Source organism: Erythrolamprus reginae, chromosome 9, assembly GCF_031021105.1.
Source record: "Erythrolamprus reginae isolate rEryReg1 chromosome 9, rEryReg1.hap1, whole genome shotgun sequence".
Taxonomy (NCBI): domain Eukaryota; kingdom Metazoa; phylum Chordata; class Lepidosauria; order Squamata; family Dipsadidae; genus Erythrolamprus; species Erythrolamprus reginae.
The window spans coordinates 30,073,906-30,091,314 of record NC_091958.1 but is presented as its reverse complement, the minus strand read 5'-3'; the positions used below and the strand labels follow the sequence as shown (position 1 = coordinate 30,091,314).

The 17,409-nt window shown below is 38.9% G+C and overlaps 1 protein-coding gene across 1 annotated transcript in view; it reads right to left on the bottom strand.

Annotated features, from left to right (window-relative positions):
* ADGRG5 (adhesion G protein-coupled receptor G5) overlaps positions 1-16,046 on the bottom strand; it is a 67,564-nt gene extending 51,518 nt beyond the window's left edge. Inside the window, exon 1 of the mRNA XM_070760747.1 lies at positions 15,895-16,046. The gene's annotated coding sequence lies outside the window, so the exon portion shown is untranslated. The remainder of the gene's footprint in view (positions 1-15,894) is intronic.
* Between the last annotated feature and the right edge of the window lie 1,363 nt (positions 16,047-17,409).

Here is a 17,409-nt window from a genome sequence, read left to right as displayed (position 1 = left end):
TTATTATTATTATTATTATTATTTTTAAAGCATACAATGCAACAAAGCATCTACCAGTAATTCTCAACATATGGCTGTAATGGAGACTGCCTTGATGGTGCAGTGTCTAGGGTGCAGTATTGCAGGTTAATTCTGCTGCCTGCCTGCAATTTGCCAGTTCGAATCTCAGCAGGCTCAAGGTTGACTCAGCCTTCCATCCTTCCGAGGTGGGTAAAATGAGGACCCAAAAATTGTTGGAAGCAAGAGGCTGACTCTGTAAACCGCTTAGAGAGGGCTGGAAAGCACTCTGAAGCAATATATAAGTCTAGGTGCTATTCTCCTTCCTTCCTTCCTTTCTTCGTCCCTCCCTCCCTCTCTCCCTCAGCCTTCCATCCTTCTGAGGTGGGTAAAATGAGGACACAGATTGTTGGGGGCAAAAGGCTGACTTTGTAAACTGCTTAGAGAGGGCTGTGAAGCAATATTTATTTATTTATTTATTGGATTTGTATGCCGCCCTTCTCCATAGACTATATAAGTCTAAGTGCTATTGCTATTGCCCATGATGGTTGTAAGTCATGACAGTTGTAAAAATGATTGTCCAACCCAATTTTATGAATATTAGAAATCTGGATGATGTTATACTAATTCTTATGCTTACTTTCCCTTTTATTTCTATTAACAAACATATAACTGGATAAGATTTTGTGATGTTCTGTTTGATGGATGGTGGATTTGGGGGTTTTGTTTTATCATGATAATTTTTTAAGGTTTTAAAGCATATGCCTATAATAAGCACTACTCTTTGGATCTAGAAAAGACTCCGTTGTTTCTATGGAAATGGCCTTCATTACAGAATGTTTCTAGTCTATAAAAGTTCCTCTTCTATAAAAAGTGTAACCACATCCTTTGGGTGATGAATCACTCCTTGAAATTTCCTTCAGTGTTTGTTTTTTTAAAAAAACCCATCAAGAACAAAGGGGGAGAGATTTAATTTCAAACAATCCAATATAAAGAGAGGTGAAGGAAAAACCTGAACAGAGAATTTTCCAGATGTGTTGGACCACAACTCCCATCTTCTCCAGTGCAGCAGGCAATGGGGGCCTCAGAATGTCTATAGAGATACTCAGTCACCAAGTTATGGTTGTCCTGAGGGTGTTTTTTCAGAAGGCAACTGGACCTTTGTTATATCTCGAAGAGGTTTTTCTTTTTGAGGGCCTCAGGAGCTTTTCAGAGCTGCCACTGGAGGCCCATAGAGCGTTCTGCTTTTAATAACTCCAGATTCATCAACTCTCAAGTTGATGGATCTGGCCTTTTTCTAATTTTCCTTATCCTGCGATGCATCTTCTTTCTTCGTGTTCACTTTCATTTTATTTTGTTGTGAGGTTTATCTACTTTTTTTGGTGGGGAGGTTGCAGTTTTTTAGATGTATGTTTAAGATAATGTGTCAATTCGTAACGACGCAGAGGGGACAATCTATAGAATAACTTTGGAGACTCTCAGTCATCTAACCCTGAGCCTGAGTCACGGTTGTCCCAGAGGTGCTTTTTTCAAGAGGAAACTGGACTTTCTGATTTTTCTTGGAAGACGTTTCGCTCCTCATCCTAGAAGCCTCTTCAGCTCTGACTGGAAAGTGGGGAATGACCCCAATGACACAGACATGGTGCTTCAACCACCCTCGAAAAGGATGCAAATGACCAGCTGTCTGCAAGGAATATAAATCCTTCCCCACTGTCCTGTAAGAGCTGAAGAAGCTTCTGGGATGAGAAGTGAAACGTCTTCAAAAGAAAAAAGCAGGAAGTCCAGTTGCCCCTTGAAAAAGGCGTCTTTTGGACAATAGAGATCACCATCTCTCAGCTGTGGCCAGGAGAACCTTTGCCCAGGTTTGCCTGGTATACCAATTGCGGCCCTTTCTGGACCCCTTTCTGGGGCCTTCCTTATGCAGGACATCCTGCATTTTCTTCCAACATCTTTCAGTGCAAATTGGGTGCTCTGGGGTGAAGCTCCATTTTCGCTACCCCACTGTGATCCCCCCCCCGTTCGGGCAGTAGCCCACCCCTGAATGCAGGTTGGCGGGACCCCAGGGGAGGGCCTTTTCTGTGGTCGCCCCAGCTCTATGGAACCAACTCTCCCCCCCCCCGATGTCCTTACTGCTCCCATCCTACTGGCCTTCCAGAAGGCCATGAAGACCTGGCTTGCCGGCAGGCCTGGGGACCATGAAACTGACATCTGTCATGGCCAAATTACATTGAATGGTATGTATGTGTGTTGCCTGAACTGATTGAGTTATGGGTTTTTAACTGGGGTTTTATAGTTTTAGATTTTCCATATTTGACTTCTTTTTTACTGAATCCTTCGGGATTGGGCGGCATAAAAATTGAATAAAATAAATAAATAAATATAGAATGACTTAGAGTTAAGATGAGATGGGATGGGATAGGCATATAAATAGAAACAGAACAGAAATAGGAATAGAATAGAACAGAACAGAATCAAATAGAATAATGGAATAGGAATAGAATAGAAACAATAGAGTGGAGTGGAATGGAATAGAATAGAATAGGACTTTGGAGGTCTTCTACTACCTATTCAAGCAGGAGAATCTATAACATTTCAGATAAGTGACTGTCCAGTCTCCTCTTAAAAACCTCCGATGATGGAGTCCCCACAATTTCTGGTGGCACGCTGTTCCACTGGTTAATTGCCTTCACTGTTAGGAAGTTTCTCCTTCATTCAAGGTTGCTTCTCCCTTTGATTAACTTCCAACCATTGTTTCTTGTCCCCCTAGTGCTTTGGGGAAAAAATTGACCCACTCACATCCTGGACATAAATTATTTCAACTTTTTCCCTCAAGACACTGCTATAGCTCAGTGATTTTCAATCTCTTTTGAGCCGCGGCACATTTTTTACATTTACAAAATCCTGGGGCACACCACCAACCAAAATGACACAAAATGTCACTCTAAGACACTCTCCTCTCTTTTTCCATCCCTGAGTCCTCCCCCCCTTGTGTGTGTGTGTGTTTATGTGTGTATACACACTCTTGAACCATTTCCAAAAACAGGTGAGGGCTGGGGGGGGTTTCTCTCTCTCTCTTTGGATGCTTTTTAGCATATGCTTTAAATCAAGAGTCACTTCTCTCTCTCTTTTGTTTCTCTCTCTTTCCTCTCATTCTCTGCCTCTATCATTTTCTCGTTTCTCTTTTTTTCTCCCCTTTTGCTCTCATTTCTCTCTCTCTCTCCCTTCCTCTCCTTTTCTCTCTCTCTTTTGCTTTCTTTCTCTCTCTTTCTCTCTCTCTTGCTTTCTCTTTCTCTCTCTTGCTTGCTTTCTCTCTCTTGTTTCTCTCATACTACTTCTCTCTTTCTCTCTTGCTTTCTTTCTCTCTCTCACTCACTCTCTTTCTCTCTCTCTCTTGCTTTCTTTCTTTCTCTCTCCCTCTCTCTTTCTCTCTCTCTCTCTGTCTGTCTCTCTTTCTCTCTCTCTTTCTCTCTTGTACACCATGCCGGCAACAGCACTAGTACATGCTGGCGCTGCGCTGGGCATGGGTGTGGGGCTGGCACCTCCATCCCGGCCCAGCCAGCGGGCCAGTGCCAGCTCCGCAACACCAGCATGTACCGTATCCAGCAACACATCCAGCTGCCGCCATCGGTGCCTCTGCCCTGGAGCTCCCGTTCACAGCCGACCGCCCTGCCGCCACCTCGCAGATACTGCCCAATGCTGCTGTTGCTGGCATGGTGTACGCTAATGCCGACCGCTCGCAGCTGCCACCCCGCGGCTACTGCCTGGTGCCGCTGCTGCCAGCGCCCTCCCACTCCCACTGCCGGCACCCTCCCGCTGGGGCCCAAAGCTCACCTGCCACCACCGCCAGGGAAGCTCCAGCTGGGCGGGGCGCTGCAACTTCCGGAAAACTTGGAAGGCGCAAAGAAGGAAGCTCATCTTCTGGTCTTGCAACTTTTTGCTCTTCGCGCCCTGAGCTTCCTTCTTCGCAGCACACCTGACCATGTCTCGTGGCACACTAGTGTGGTGCGGCACACTGGTTGAAAAACACTGCTATAGGTCATTGCAACTAGACACAAAGATGGTTTTTCTCCTGTACCAACACTCTGCTAAATGCCTAATTTCCACTGCACTGCACTGATTTAGGCTTAAAGTTATTTACCCCATGTTGTAGGACTGTATTGCTATTATCCCCCTCATCTTTCTCATTTCTTATTTTTTTCTAATCTTATCTTTCCTACTATCTTCTCCTCTCCCTATATTATAATTTACCACTTGTTTTTTGTATAATTAATGGGTCATATGATTTATGATCTATGACCTATAACTTTGTTGTTTGTGTGTACACTGAGAGTTTTTGCACAAATGCCGTCTGTGTTCAATCACACTTGGCCAATAAAGAATTCTAAAGAATTCTAACAGCTAAGCTAATAATAATAATCCTGTTGACCTGGGGGTTTTTTCCTGACATTTGGCTCTTTTGGACATATTTTAATCTGTATCTTTGCTTTCCTGCCTGCATTAACTAACTCTGGTCTAATTCAACCAGTTTCACTTACATTTATTATTTCCCTTCCCTTCCTATTAGTTTCACAAGCAAACAACTATTTTTCTTGCTTTTATTTCACATGTTCATTTCTAAACTTTCCTGATTGTTCCTCTTTCAAGTTGTTGCCTGGCTTCTACACGGGATGCCTGTCACCAAATGAGCCTCTCCTGATAGTGGGCTCCACTTTTACAATGGTTTACTCAGTCAAGCTTTCCCATTAAGCTTTCTAGGAACAAGGAAAATTTTTGACTAAAGGGACCAATTTTAGTTGTATCTGTGTCACACCACCATTTCTTGCTAATAGTAATTGTAACTTGACATCAGTTATAGTTAAAATGTTATAGTTATAGTTAAAATGATGGAGTATATAACTATATAACTATAGTTATAGTTTAAATGATGGAGACTCTACTCAAAAAGAGGATAAAATAGCATCTAAAAACCAATAACTTATTGGACCCAAACCAGCATGGCTTACTGAGGGCAAATCATGTCAACTATTCTCATTGATTTCTTTGACTATGTTACAAAGGTGTTGGATGAAGGTGGTGCCCTGGATATTGCCTATCTGGAGTTCAGCAAAGCCTTTGATATGGTTTCATATAAAGAGCTGATAGATAAGTTAGTGAAGATTGGGCTTAATCCCTGGATAGTTCGGTGGATTTGCAGCTGGCTGAAGCGTAGATATCAGACAATTATTGTTAATGGCAAGTATTCTGAGCTGAGCCTGATTACAAGTGGTGTGCCACAAGGGTCTGTTCTGGGTCCTATTCTTTTTAATATGTTTGTGAATGACATAGGGGAAGGTTTAGTAGGGAAGGTTTGCCTATTTGCCGATGACTCTAAAGTGTGCAATAGAGTTGATGTTCCTGGAGGCATCTGTAATATGGCAAATGATTTAGCTTTACTAGATAAGTGATCAAAACAATGGAAACTGCAGTTTTGTGTTTTCAAATGTAAAATAATGCATTTGGGCAAAAGGAATCCTCAATCTGAGTATTGTATTGGCAGTTCTGTGCTAGCAAAAACTTCAGAAGAGAAGGATTTAGGGATAGTGATTTCTGACAGTCTCAAAATGGGTAAACAGTGCAGTCAGGTGGTAGGGAAAGCAAGTAGAATGCTTGGCTGCATAGCTAGAGGTATAACAAGCAGGAAGAGGGAAATTGTGATCCTGCTGTAGAGAGCACTGGTGAGACCCCATTTGGAATACTGTGTTCAGTTCTGGAGACCTCACCAGAAAAAGATATTGATAAAATTGAACGGGTCCAAAGATGGGCTACAAAAATGGTAGAAGGTCTTAAGCATAAAACGTATCAGGAAAGACTTAATGAACTCAATCTTTATAGTCTGGAGGATAGAAGGGAAAGGGGGGGACATGATCGAAACATTTAAATACGTTAAAGGGTTAAATAAGGTTCAGGAGAGAAGTGTTTTTCATAGGAAAGTGAACACAAGAACAAGGGGACACAATCTGAGGTTTGTTGGGGGAAAGATCAGAAGCAACGTGAGAAAATATTATTTTACTGAAAGAGTAGTAGATGCTTGGAACAAACTTCCAGCAGATGTGATTGGTAAATCCACAGTAACTGACATGCCTGGAATAAACATATATCATCCTAAGATAAAATACAAGAAATACTATAAGGGCAGAGTAGATGGACTATGAGGTCTTTTTCTGCCGTCAATCTTCTATGTTTCTATGTCTCTATGTGTTCCGCCGGCATGTCCCAACCGCCTGTAATTATAGGGTAATTAGTCCAGAAAGACACATACCACACAATAGAAGGAAAACCAAAAGTCTTTAGCAACAGAAAAAACTCCCTTTTAAAATATCAAAGGGATTTTCTGATACACACAAGGCACAATTGCAATCTAATTTCTCACCCAGTAACTGGGAAATTGAGTCCAATTCCAAAGTCCAGAAAGTCCACACACAGTCTTGAACAAGGAAACAGCAATACCACGATCTTGACGAAACTATGAATCAGATAAACTTCCACAAGGCTAAATCAGCACGCTGCTCTTTTTATCTGTAGCACTAAATACAGCAGCCCCACCCAACCACAGGTGGCCTCACTTATCTCCTGTAATAATCCTTCAGTTGTTCTCTTCTATGCATCACTCTCCACATGCGTGGGTCTGTCATAAGTTCTTGTTCAGAATCCAGGGATGATAAGGAAGATTGATCTCCTTCTGGGCTGTCTGCCAAACTCCCCTCTTCCCTGTCACTCACACTTCCTTGGTCAGAGGAGACTTCGTCGGAAGATTCTATTGGGAGCAAAACAGCCCTGTGGCATGTGGATGTTGCACCCACATCCACCTCCACATTCCTTGGGGCAGGAGCTGGGCCAGAGCTAACCACAACACTATGTAATGAAAATACCAATTAATTTAGGGACATTAAGGCTTAGTAAACTACCACAACTTTGTTTTAACTCATGTATGCTCATAACTCACTGCTACACAACTCAGGGTTTCTAGTCTGGCTGATGAATACTTGTAAAGCACTATATCATTGCTTGAAATCTACTAACTAGAAGTATAGACAGTGCATCAACACTAATACACAATGCTATTTTGTTGACTTGATCCTGGCACAAACTTACTCTGGCAATATATTTTCCCCCCTAAGGCAGTAGTGAAATCCAATTTTTTTTACTACCAGTTCTATGGGTGTGGCTTAGTGAGCATGGCAGGGGAAGGATATTGCAAAATTTCCATTCCCTCCCCACTCTGGAGCCAGGCAGAGGTGATATTTGCCTATCTATCTATCTATCCATCCATCCATCCATTCATCCATCCATCCATCCATCCATCCATAGCTGAACCACTAAGCATAATCTTTGAAACACCCATCAGAACCAGTTCCCTACCAAACCTAGGATCACTAGCCACTGTCATCCCCAACTTCAAAAAAGGAGATCCCAGTCTAGTAGAAAACTACAGACCAATCTTTCTATGCTGTGTCATATGCAAATTCCTGGAATCAATCATAAACCAATCCATTACCCTCCCCCTAGAAAATAACAACCTACTTTCAAACAAGCAATTTGTTTTCAGGAAAAAACTATCCTGCAATCTACTACTACACTTCAAAAACATCTGGACCACAAAACTTCACCAGGAAAAACAATAGATACACTTTATATAGACTTCTGTAAAGCCTTCAATTCAGTGGTTCATGATAAACTACTTCTGAAACTGAAATTCTATGGCATCTCTGGACCCCTACATGACTGGATAACTGCATTTCTGTCAAACAGAAACAAGTGGTCAAAATAGGGAGCACCCTATCTATTCCCGTTCCTGTTAATAGCGGTGTACTCCAAGGCAGCTTACTAAGACCAACACTCTTTATACTCTGTATAAATGACCTTTGTGATCACATTACAAGCGACTGCGTTCTCTTCGCTGATGATGTAAAACTTTTCAATACCACCAGCAACACTGCTACCATCCAAAAAGACCTTGACTGTGTGTCAGAATGGTCAAACATCTGGCAACTCCAAATCTCAACCAACAAACACTCTGTCCTACACATTGACAAAAAAAATCAGAACACCAAATACAAGCTGAATAAACAAGACTTTGCAGATGACCCTCACTCTGTCAAATACTCACTCTTGGAATACTCATATCAAATGACCCAAGTGCCAAAGGCCACTGCAACAACATTGCCAAAAAGTCTTCAAGAGTTGTTAAGCAAAACTATTATTAAATGATATCTGGAGGGAAAGACACCCTCAAAAAAGACAATATACTTTTTATTCTAATCCCCACAAAATTTGGACAAGAATAAACATGGTATGGGCTCCAAAAACAACTGCAGAACAAATAAAAGAGGTGGAAATAGATGTCAATACATGGGCGGACCACAATCCTGTAGTAGTCTATATGAGAGTTAATAAAAAACATTTTAATTGGCAGATGAATAGAAATATATTGAAAGAAAAAAAATATAAAGATTGGATTGAGAAAGAATTAAAAATATTTTTCGAAATTAATAAAAACTCAAACACCACTCCACAAAATTTATGGGATACAACCAAAGCATACATAAGAGGATTAACGATATCTTACACAGCAAAACATATTAAGGAAAATAGAATCAATAAATGAATTAAAACAACTAGAATCTTTATCACAACAAAATATAAAAAACAAAGAATTAAAAGGAAAAATAGAGGTAACTAAACATAAAATTAGATTGATGGAACAGAATCAAACTGCGGAAAAAATAAAAAGAGCTAAACAATATTATTTTGAACATGCTAACAAACCAGGCAGATGGCTCACATATAAACTTAGGAAACAGAGGCAGTCAAAAGTAATTTAAAAACTAGAAGATAAAGATGGAATAATAAAATATGATATGGAAGGGAAAGCAGACATTGTACAATTTTTTTAAAAAGAATTATACAAAAAAGAAAACAGTGAAGATGAAGTTTTCAAATATTTAGAACAGGCTGAATTACCACAATTAACGGAAGAGCAACAGGCAAATATGGAAGAACCAATAATAATGGAAGAACTTCTTACAATAATTAAAAAACAGAAAAATAATAAAGCTACCGGACCAGATGCCATACCGGCACAATGGTATAAAATAGAAAATGAGACAATAAGAAATAATATGTTAGAAATTTTTAATGAATGTAGACTTGATGGTAAAATCCCTAAATCTTGGTCTGAATCTTTAATAACCTTAATTCATAAACCCGGTACAGCAATAGAAAAAATTAAAAATTATAGACCCATATCATTATTAAATGTAGATTATAAGATATTTATTGCAATATATGCAAACAGATTAAAAAGGGTTATAAATGGCATAATTCATCAAGACCAGAACGGTTTTTTACCAGGTAGACAAATTAAAAATAATCTTAGAATGGTTATTAACACATTAGAATATTATGAGCAACATCCTGGAAAAACACTATCATTAATGTTTCTAGATGCTCAAAAAGCTTTTGATAATGTCAATTGGACATTTATAAAAATGCAATTGAATAAAATGAGATTTGGTCCCAACAAACCTCAGATTGTGTCCCCTTGTTCTTGTGTTCACTTTCCTATGAAAAACACTTCTCTCCTGAACCTTATTTAACCCTTTAACGTATTTAAATGTTTCGATCATGTCCCCCCCTTTCCCTTCTATCCTCCAGACTATAAAGATTGAGTTCATTAAGTCTTTCCTGATACGTTTTATGCTTAAGACCTTCTACCATTTTTGTAGCCCATCTTTGGACCCGTTCAATTTTATCAATATCTTTTTCTGGTGAGGTCTCCAGAACTGAACACAGTATTCCAAATGGGGTCTCACCAGCGCTCTCTACAGCAGGATCACAATTTCCCTCTTCCTGCTTGTTATACCTCTAGCTATGCAGCCAAGCATTCTACTTGCTTTCCCTACCACCTGACTGCACTGTTTACCCATTTTGAGACTGTCAGAAATCACTATCCCTAAATCCTTCTCTTCTGAAGTTTTTGCTAGCACAGAACTGCCAATACAATACTCAGATTGAGGATTCCTTTTGCCCAAATGCATTATTTTACATTTGGAAACACAAAACTGCAGTTTCCATTGTTTTGATCACTTATCTAGTAAAGCTAAATCATTTGCCATATTACAGACGCCTCCAGACTGCCATATTACAGACTAAAACAATTGGGAAAACCTACAAATATCTGATAGCACATAAAAACATAGAGCTGACCTTAAAAGACAATATGATAAGTTGGTGTAGAAATATTGGAAAAGAAATAGATATAGATACATGGGAGAAAGTTTGGATCCATAACTGGAAAATGACAAAATCAGTGTCCCTAAAAGAAAATCAAATTAAAATGTTTTATAGATGGCACCTCCCACCAAATAGGATAGCAAAAATGTTTCCCAAAACCTCCCCGATGTGTTGGAAATGTAAGAAAGAGATAGGGTCTTATTATCACCAATGGTGGACATGTAGTAAAGCCAGGATCTATTGGAATATGATAGAGAAAATAATGAAAGAAATAGTAAAGCAAGATGTAGAAATTACCCCGGAATTCTATTTATTAGGAATCACAAACCAGAGTTATAAGAAAGAAATTTTATATCTAATTATACATATTTTAACTGCGGCTAGGATTATATATGCGCAAAATTGGAAAGGGGAGAATATCCCCAAAGAAGAAGAAGTTATCACAAAAATATTAGATTGCGCTGAGATGGATATGATGACCAGACGCTTAAATGATCAAGAAGACACAAAATTTTATGAAACGTGGAACAATGTTTATATATGGAAAAATAAGAAAAAAAATAGATAATTAAGATACAAATGTGTAATTGTTTTGGTAAGGATAAGATTTTTTTAGGTTATAGTAGTGTTAGATAAACTAAGTTTGGTTTAGAAATATAGTAGAATTAGGTTACATATTAAGAATTATTATGAGAAGAATTCTTTTTTTAAATGAAAAGCTTAACAAATCATTTTTTTCTAATATTCAATTATACAGTATATACAATTATGTATTCTTTTTTCTGTATAGAAATTTATACTTTCAGGATAAGTGGGGAATATACATCCCCACCCTTTTATGTTAAATGTACGTATGTCTGTTTGTTTATTTTATGAAAAATTAATAAAAAGATTATAAAAAAAAAAAGAGTTGTTAACTTAATCTTACGTGGCTTCTTCTCCATTAATTTCACATTACTAACCAGACCATACAAAACATTTGCCAGACTAATCCTTGAATGCAGCTCATCTGTCTAGAATCCACACTGCATTTTGGACATAAATACAGTACATTAAAAAGTGTCCAGAGATACTTTTCTAGAAGAGTCCTCCACTCCTCTACTCACAACAGAATAGCCTACGCAAACAGACTTGAAATCCTTGACTTAGAAAGCTTAGAACTACATCGCCTTCTGCATGACCTAAGCATAGCTTATAAAATTATCTGTTACAACGTCTTGTCAACGACTACTTCAGCTTCAACCACAACAATACATGAGCACACAACAGATACAAACTCCAAGTGAACCGTTCCAATCTTGACTTGTAGAAAATACGACTCTAGCAACCGAGTAGTTAATGCCTGGAACTCACTACCTGACTCTGTGGTTTCATCACCAAACCCCCAAAACTTTACCCTTAGGCTGTCCGCTGTTTATTTTTATTTATTTATTTATTTGTCAAACAAGTATAGTATTATAGTACATATTAACATAACATAACATAACATAACATAAGTAGAATGTAGTAATAGAAAGGATAATGAGACAGTAGGACAGGGACATTAGGCACATAATTGCCCTTACCGACCTCTTAGAAAAGAGGAGAGGTCAATTGTAGATAATGTAAGGTTGAAGATTTTGGGGTTGGGGGAAGCAACAACACAGTCAGGTAATGAGTCCCACAGGCGGTGACCACTCTATTGCTGAAATCGTATTTTCAGCAGTCATGTTTGGAGCGATTTACATTCAGTTTGTATTTATTACATGCTCTTGTGTTGTTGTTGTTAAAGGTGAAGTAGTCGCTGACAGGGAGTACATTATGATGTATGATTTTATGAACCATGGTTAAATCAGTTGAGAGACGACGTAGTTGTAAATTTTCTAGATTTAGTATTTGAAGTCTGGAGGAGTAGGGTAATTTGTTACGTGAGGAAGAAGTGAAGGACTCTTCTTGTGAAGTATTTCTGGACTCCTTTGATTGTATTAATATCTGATGTGCAGTGTGGATTCCACACAGGTGAGCTATATTCTAGAATAGGCCTGACGAATGTTTTGTATGCTTTGGTTAATCAGTGTTTCTAGAGAAGAAGCTACGTAAGATTAGGTTTACAATTCTTAATGCTTTTTTGGCAATGTTGTTACAGTGGTCTCTAGCACCTAGGTCATTAGAAATGAGTACTCCAAGGTCTTTGACTGAGTGAGGGTCCGCTGTTAGTTCAATTTTACCAAGTATGTATTTAGTATTCGGATTCTTTTTACCAATGTGTAGGACGGAGCATTTGTTGGTAGAGATTTGAAGTTGCCGTTAGACCATTCAGCTACATGGTCAAGGTCCTTTTGAAGGGTAGAAGTATTGTCAGTGGTATTAAATAGTTTAACATCATCACCAAAGAGAACACAATTGCTTGTCATATTGTTACAGAGATCGTTTATGTAGAGTATAAAGAGAGTAGGTCCTAAAACACTGCCTTGTGGGACACCACTGTTAACTGGAGCAAGATTAGATATGGCATTACCTATTTTGACCACTTGTTGTCTGTTGGACAGGAACTCTGAAATCCAATCATACAGAGGTCCAGAGATGCCATAGGATTTTAGTTTTAGAAGAAGTTTGTCATGAACTACTGAGTGAAAGGCTTTGCAAAAGTCTATATAGATTGCATCGATTGATCTACCCTGATCAAATTTGGTAGTCCATATGCTTTTACAGTGTAAGAGTTGTAGATTGCAGGATAATTTTTTCCTGAAACCGAATTGTTGGAAAGTAGGTTATTAGTTTCAATATGAAGTGTTATGGATTGGTTTATGATGGATTCCATGACTTTGCAAGTGACACAAGTCAGGGAGATTGGTCTGTAGTTTTCAGTGTTGCTTGGATCACCTTTTTTGAAGATAGGGATGACTGTGGCTAGAGACCAGAGTTTAGGTAGGGAGCTAGTTGTAGAAGATATTTTGAAAATTATGCTTAGGGGTTCAGCCAGGGTTGGAGAGAGCTTTTTAAGAAGTATGCGCATAGTCCATCTGGTCCGATAGAAAGGGAAGGTTTTAGGTTGTGTAATAATTTTTTAACATTTTCCTCTATAAATTCAATTTGTGTTAGATCATTAAAGTTAGTTGAGTTGCGACTAGGAATGCTAGGCATGAGCAGTTGCTGTTAACAAAGACAGAGCTGAAGAAGGTGTTAAAGAGGTTGGCTTTAATTGTTTCATTGTTATACTCTTTATCATTAGGTCTTTTAAGGGGTGGGATGGATCTAGAGTCTTTGAGTTTATTGTTTACAAAGTTATAGTTGATTTTGTACGTAGGAGGTTTTCTTCTTGATTAATGTAATAGTTGGTACATTCAGTCTTTATTTGATGACATAATTTTTATAGCGGTTTTTAAAGTTTGCAACATGGCCTGTTTTATTTTTATGCCAGACTAATCTTTTATTGGATTGTAGCTTTCTTATTTTTATGGGTAATTTATTTTTCTTGGTTTTGGTGAATATTAGAGGTACATATAATTTTATGACTCTTTGGATCTCGAACAAAAAAATATTGTAACAGTCATCTACAGTGATACAGCCAGAGAATATTGTGGTCCAGTCAAGAGATGAGAGATAAGATTCTATGTTTTCATAATTGGCCTTTTTAAAGTTGAAATTGGTTGTCTTGTTCTGGGGGTTGTTTATTTGAGGAAGTACATTGAGGCAAAAGTCGATTGTGCTGTGGTCGCTGTTGGAAAAGGGTTCTCTTACTTTGAGTCCATAAATTGAGTGTAAACTGTTGCAGAAGATGAGGTATAGGCAATTGTTGAGTCTGGTGTTGTCTGTAACTAGTTGCATTAGTCCTAGACTAGTGATAGTATTGTAGAAGGTTGAGTGGATGGGTTCAGTTGTGCATTCATTTAGGAACCAGTTAATATGTGGTAGGTTTAAATCGCCAAGAAATATAAGAGGATGTCGGTAGGAGGTTGCCCACGTTAGTAGTGTGGTTAGCTTGTTCGCATGTGAGATGTCGTAGACAGGGGCTCTGTAACATAGGAGGAAGTGGAGTGTGGTGAGTGACTGAGGTTGCGAATTTTATTGATATCAGGTTCATTAGTGGTTTCTAGTCCAAATAGGATGGCATTATTACATTTTTGTTCTCTTTCAAGGGTGTCTTTTTGTCTGTGTTGTGATCAATTCAGGCTTCCATAGATTCAATGTAATCTTTTTGTGCAGATAAGGTTGATTCAAGATTGAGAAATTTATTGGACATGGCGATCAGTTCGTTAAGTTTGGGTAGACATGTAGGGCAAAAATGAAGGAAGGTGGAAGCTTTTTGAAGAAAATTGGTTATGTTTTTGTTTATTTCCAAGCAGGTGTTATGGGCGCAGTTTAGGTATATCTGGCATTTGTTGTATTCTTCTATATCATTGATGGATTTACTGCATTTGTAACAAATGTTATATTTGTTAGAGGTATCATCCATTTGAGGGAGTTTGTATGTGAGGGTTTTTGATTTTTTGTTTGTCATGGTTAATAATAGGTATTGTTGTGTCAGGGTGTTAGGAAGATTTAGCTTGTTTTACAGTTGAGTTAGTGTGTCAAGAAGCTTTAACTATGTTTCACAATTTATTTCTGTTTCTTGGGATGGTTCATGCACAAACAGGGTCAATGGTCTATTGTTACTCTAGGGAGCCACGTGGAGTGTTTCTTTAAATATTGGCTGACCTCCGGTGTAAGAGGGGGTTGCAGGAAAATCAGGATCAGCAGGAATTTGGAAATCCGGAATGAGTCCTGGCTTGATGGGCTTTCTTTCTTTATTATTATGTTTATTTGTATTTGTATACTGTTGAATATACAGCAGTCATCACTGTTGATAAAATTGTCCGCCAGGGCCAAGGAATATAAAATCTGTTAGTTACCCCTCACTTGAAGTCAGGGCTTTGCAGGGACAGAGGACTGCAAAGCTGGAGATAACCATCCCAAGTCCAGATAAGGCCATAGCAACATACAAGAAATATACAAATAATAGACTTATCTTTGAGGCCAACAAGAGATGTTAACTTCAAAGGGCCAGAACAACATACTGTATCTCAGATTTTAACCTTTGGAACTTTAGAAGTCATGCATATTCATAATATCAATATCAGGCAATCAACTACTGTATATGGCTTCTTTCATCTCTACAAGGAATATCGTAAATTACAAATGCATTATTAACTCTGCTAAAAAGATTAGAAGCAGCTTCCTCCCTCCCTTCCTCCCTCCCTTTTCTTCCTTCCTTTTCTCTTTTCTTTTCTCTTCTTTGTTATTCTTATTTTCACTGCTTCTTTTCTAACATTTGCATTGTTCTTCTCTTCTTCAAAACTTCTTTTAAAAAATGATGTTGAAAAATAGTATTAATATCCATAAGCAACCTTCAGCCAAGTCAAGAGAAATAATCCAGCCATGGAGCTGAGGAGAACTGCTAATGGGAGTTGATGTCCACCCATCGTAAAATTGCCTAGATTAAAATAAAAAAAACCCTGCTCTTCACACATGTGGAAACATTAAACTGATTTCCTATTACATTATCATTGGTGACCCTAAGACCCGGTTGCTACTCTCAGCTTTTTGTATATTAGAGTCCACATAGATAGTTAGATCACTGATTGTACAAGTCAACACTCAACTTACCCTCACCCCAAAGAGAAGGAAGGACATCTATTTATCAGGATGTGGTATCAGCAAGGATTTGGAGTCAATCCTGATCTGGCGAGGCTCGGATCGAGCACCTTGGTCAGAAAGTCTTCAGATGCCTCTGAATTCTCCCATGTTTCTTTTACAGTAATGCCTGTTTTACAGTAATGGTCTTCTTTTTGAGTGCTTCCTGTATCTCAGTATGTTTCAGATCATTTCCGGACTTACAAAGAAATAAGGAAAGGAAATGCCAATGAGTCAAAAATTAGCAGAAATGCTAGTGGGTACAACCTGGCCCACTTAATTCTCCTTTTTGTGAGTAACCCTTCCCAACCCAACAAAATGGGGCCTCCAATTGTGTCCAGGGTGGGTGAAACTCCCCATACTCTTAGTTCCAAAGATGGTTTTGAACTCCTGCACATGCTAATTTGCACCCCAAACCTGTTTGGATTACTGTAATGCAGCCTGTGTGGGGCTGCCCTTGAAGAAACCCAGAAGCTAGAATTGTTCAGAATGTGGCTGTGTGTGCAAGGATGAGCACCCCTAGGCTCTAGTGGACAACCATTTAAATTTGAGCCTGCTGTGTGCAGTAGCTGCCAAAAAAGCCGACATAGTTCTAGGCTGCATCAACAGAGGGATAGAATCAAGATCACACTAAGTGTTAATACCACTTTATAATGCCTTGGTAAGATTCCACACCTGGAATACTGCATTCAGTTTTGGTCGCCACAATGTAAAAAGGATGTTGAGACTCTAGAAAGCAACAAAGAGAATTAGAGGACTGGAGGCTAAAACATAGGAAAAACAATTGCAGGGACTGGGTATGGCTAGTTTAATGAAAAGAAGGACCAGGGGAGACATGAGAGCAGCTTTCCAATATCTCAGGGGTTGCCACAAGGAAGATGGAGTGAAGCTTTTCTCCAAATCACCTGAGGGTAGAAAAAGAAACAATGGGTGGAAACTAAACATGGAGAGAAGCAACTTAGAACTGAGGAGAAATTTCCTGAATGTTGAAACAATTAATCAGTGGAACAGCTTGTCTCCAGAAGTTGTGAATGCTTCAACACTGGAAATTTTTCAGATGTTGGATATAGTTTGTCTGAAGTAGTGTAGGGTTTCCTGCCTAAGCAGGGGGTTGGACTAGAAGACTTCCAAGGTCCCTTCCAACTTGTTGTTGCTGTTAGGTTTAATCATGCAAACATCTTTGTTATGCAAAGCACACTGACTTCTAGTTTCTTTCCAAGTCCAATTCAATACTTTGATGATCACCTTTAAAGCAGGGGTGAAATCCAGCAGGTTCTGGAATACCGGTAACGGACATTTTGAGTAGTTTGGAGAACTGACAAATACCACCTCTGGATGGCCCCAGAGTGAGGTGGGGATGGATATTTTGTAGTATCCTTCCCCTGCCATGCCCACCAAGCCACACCCACAGAACTGATAGGGATGAAAATGAAATTTACCTCTGCTTTAAAGCCTTATAAGGCACAAGACCAGGTTATTTGCAGGACT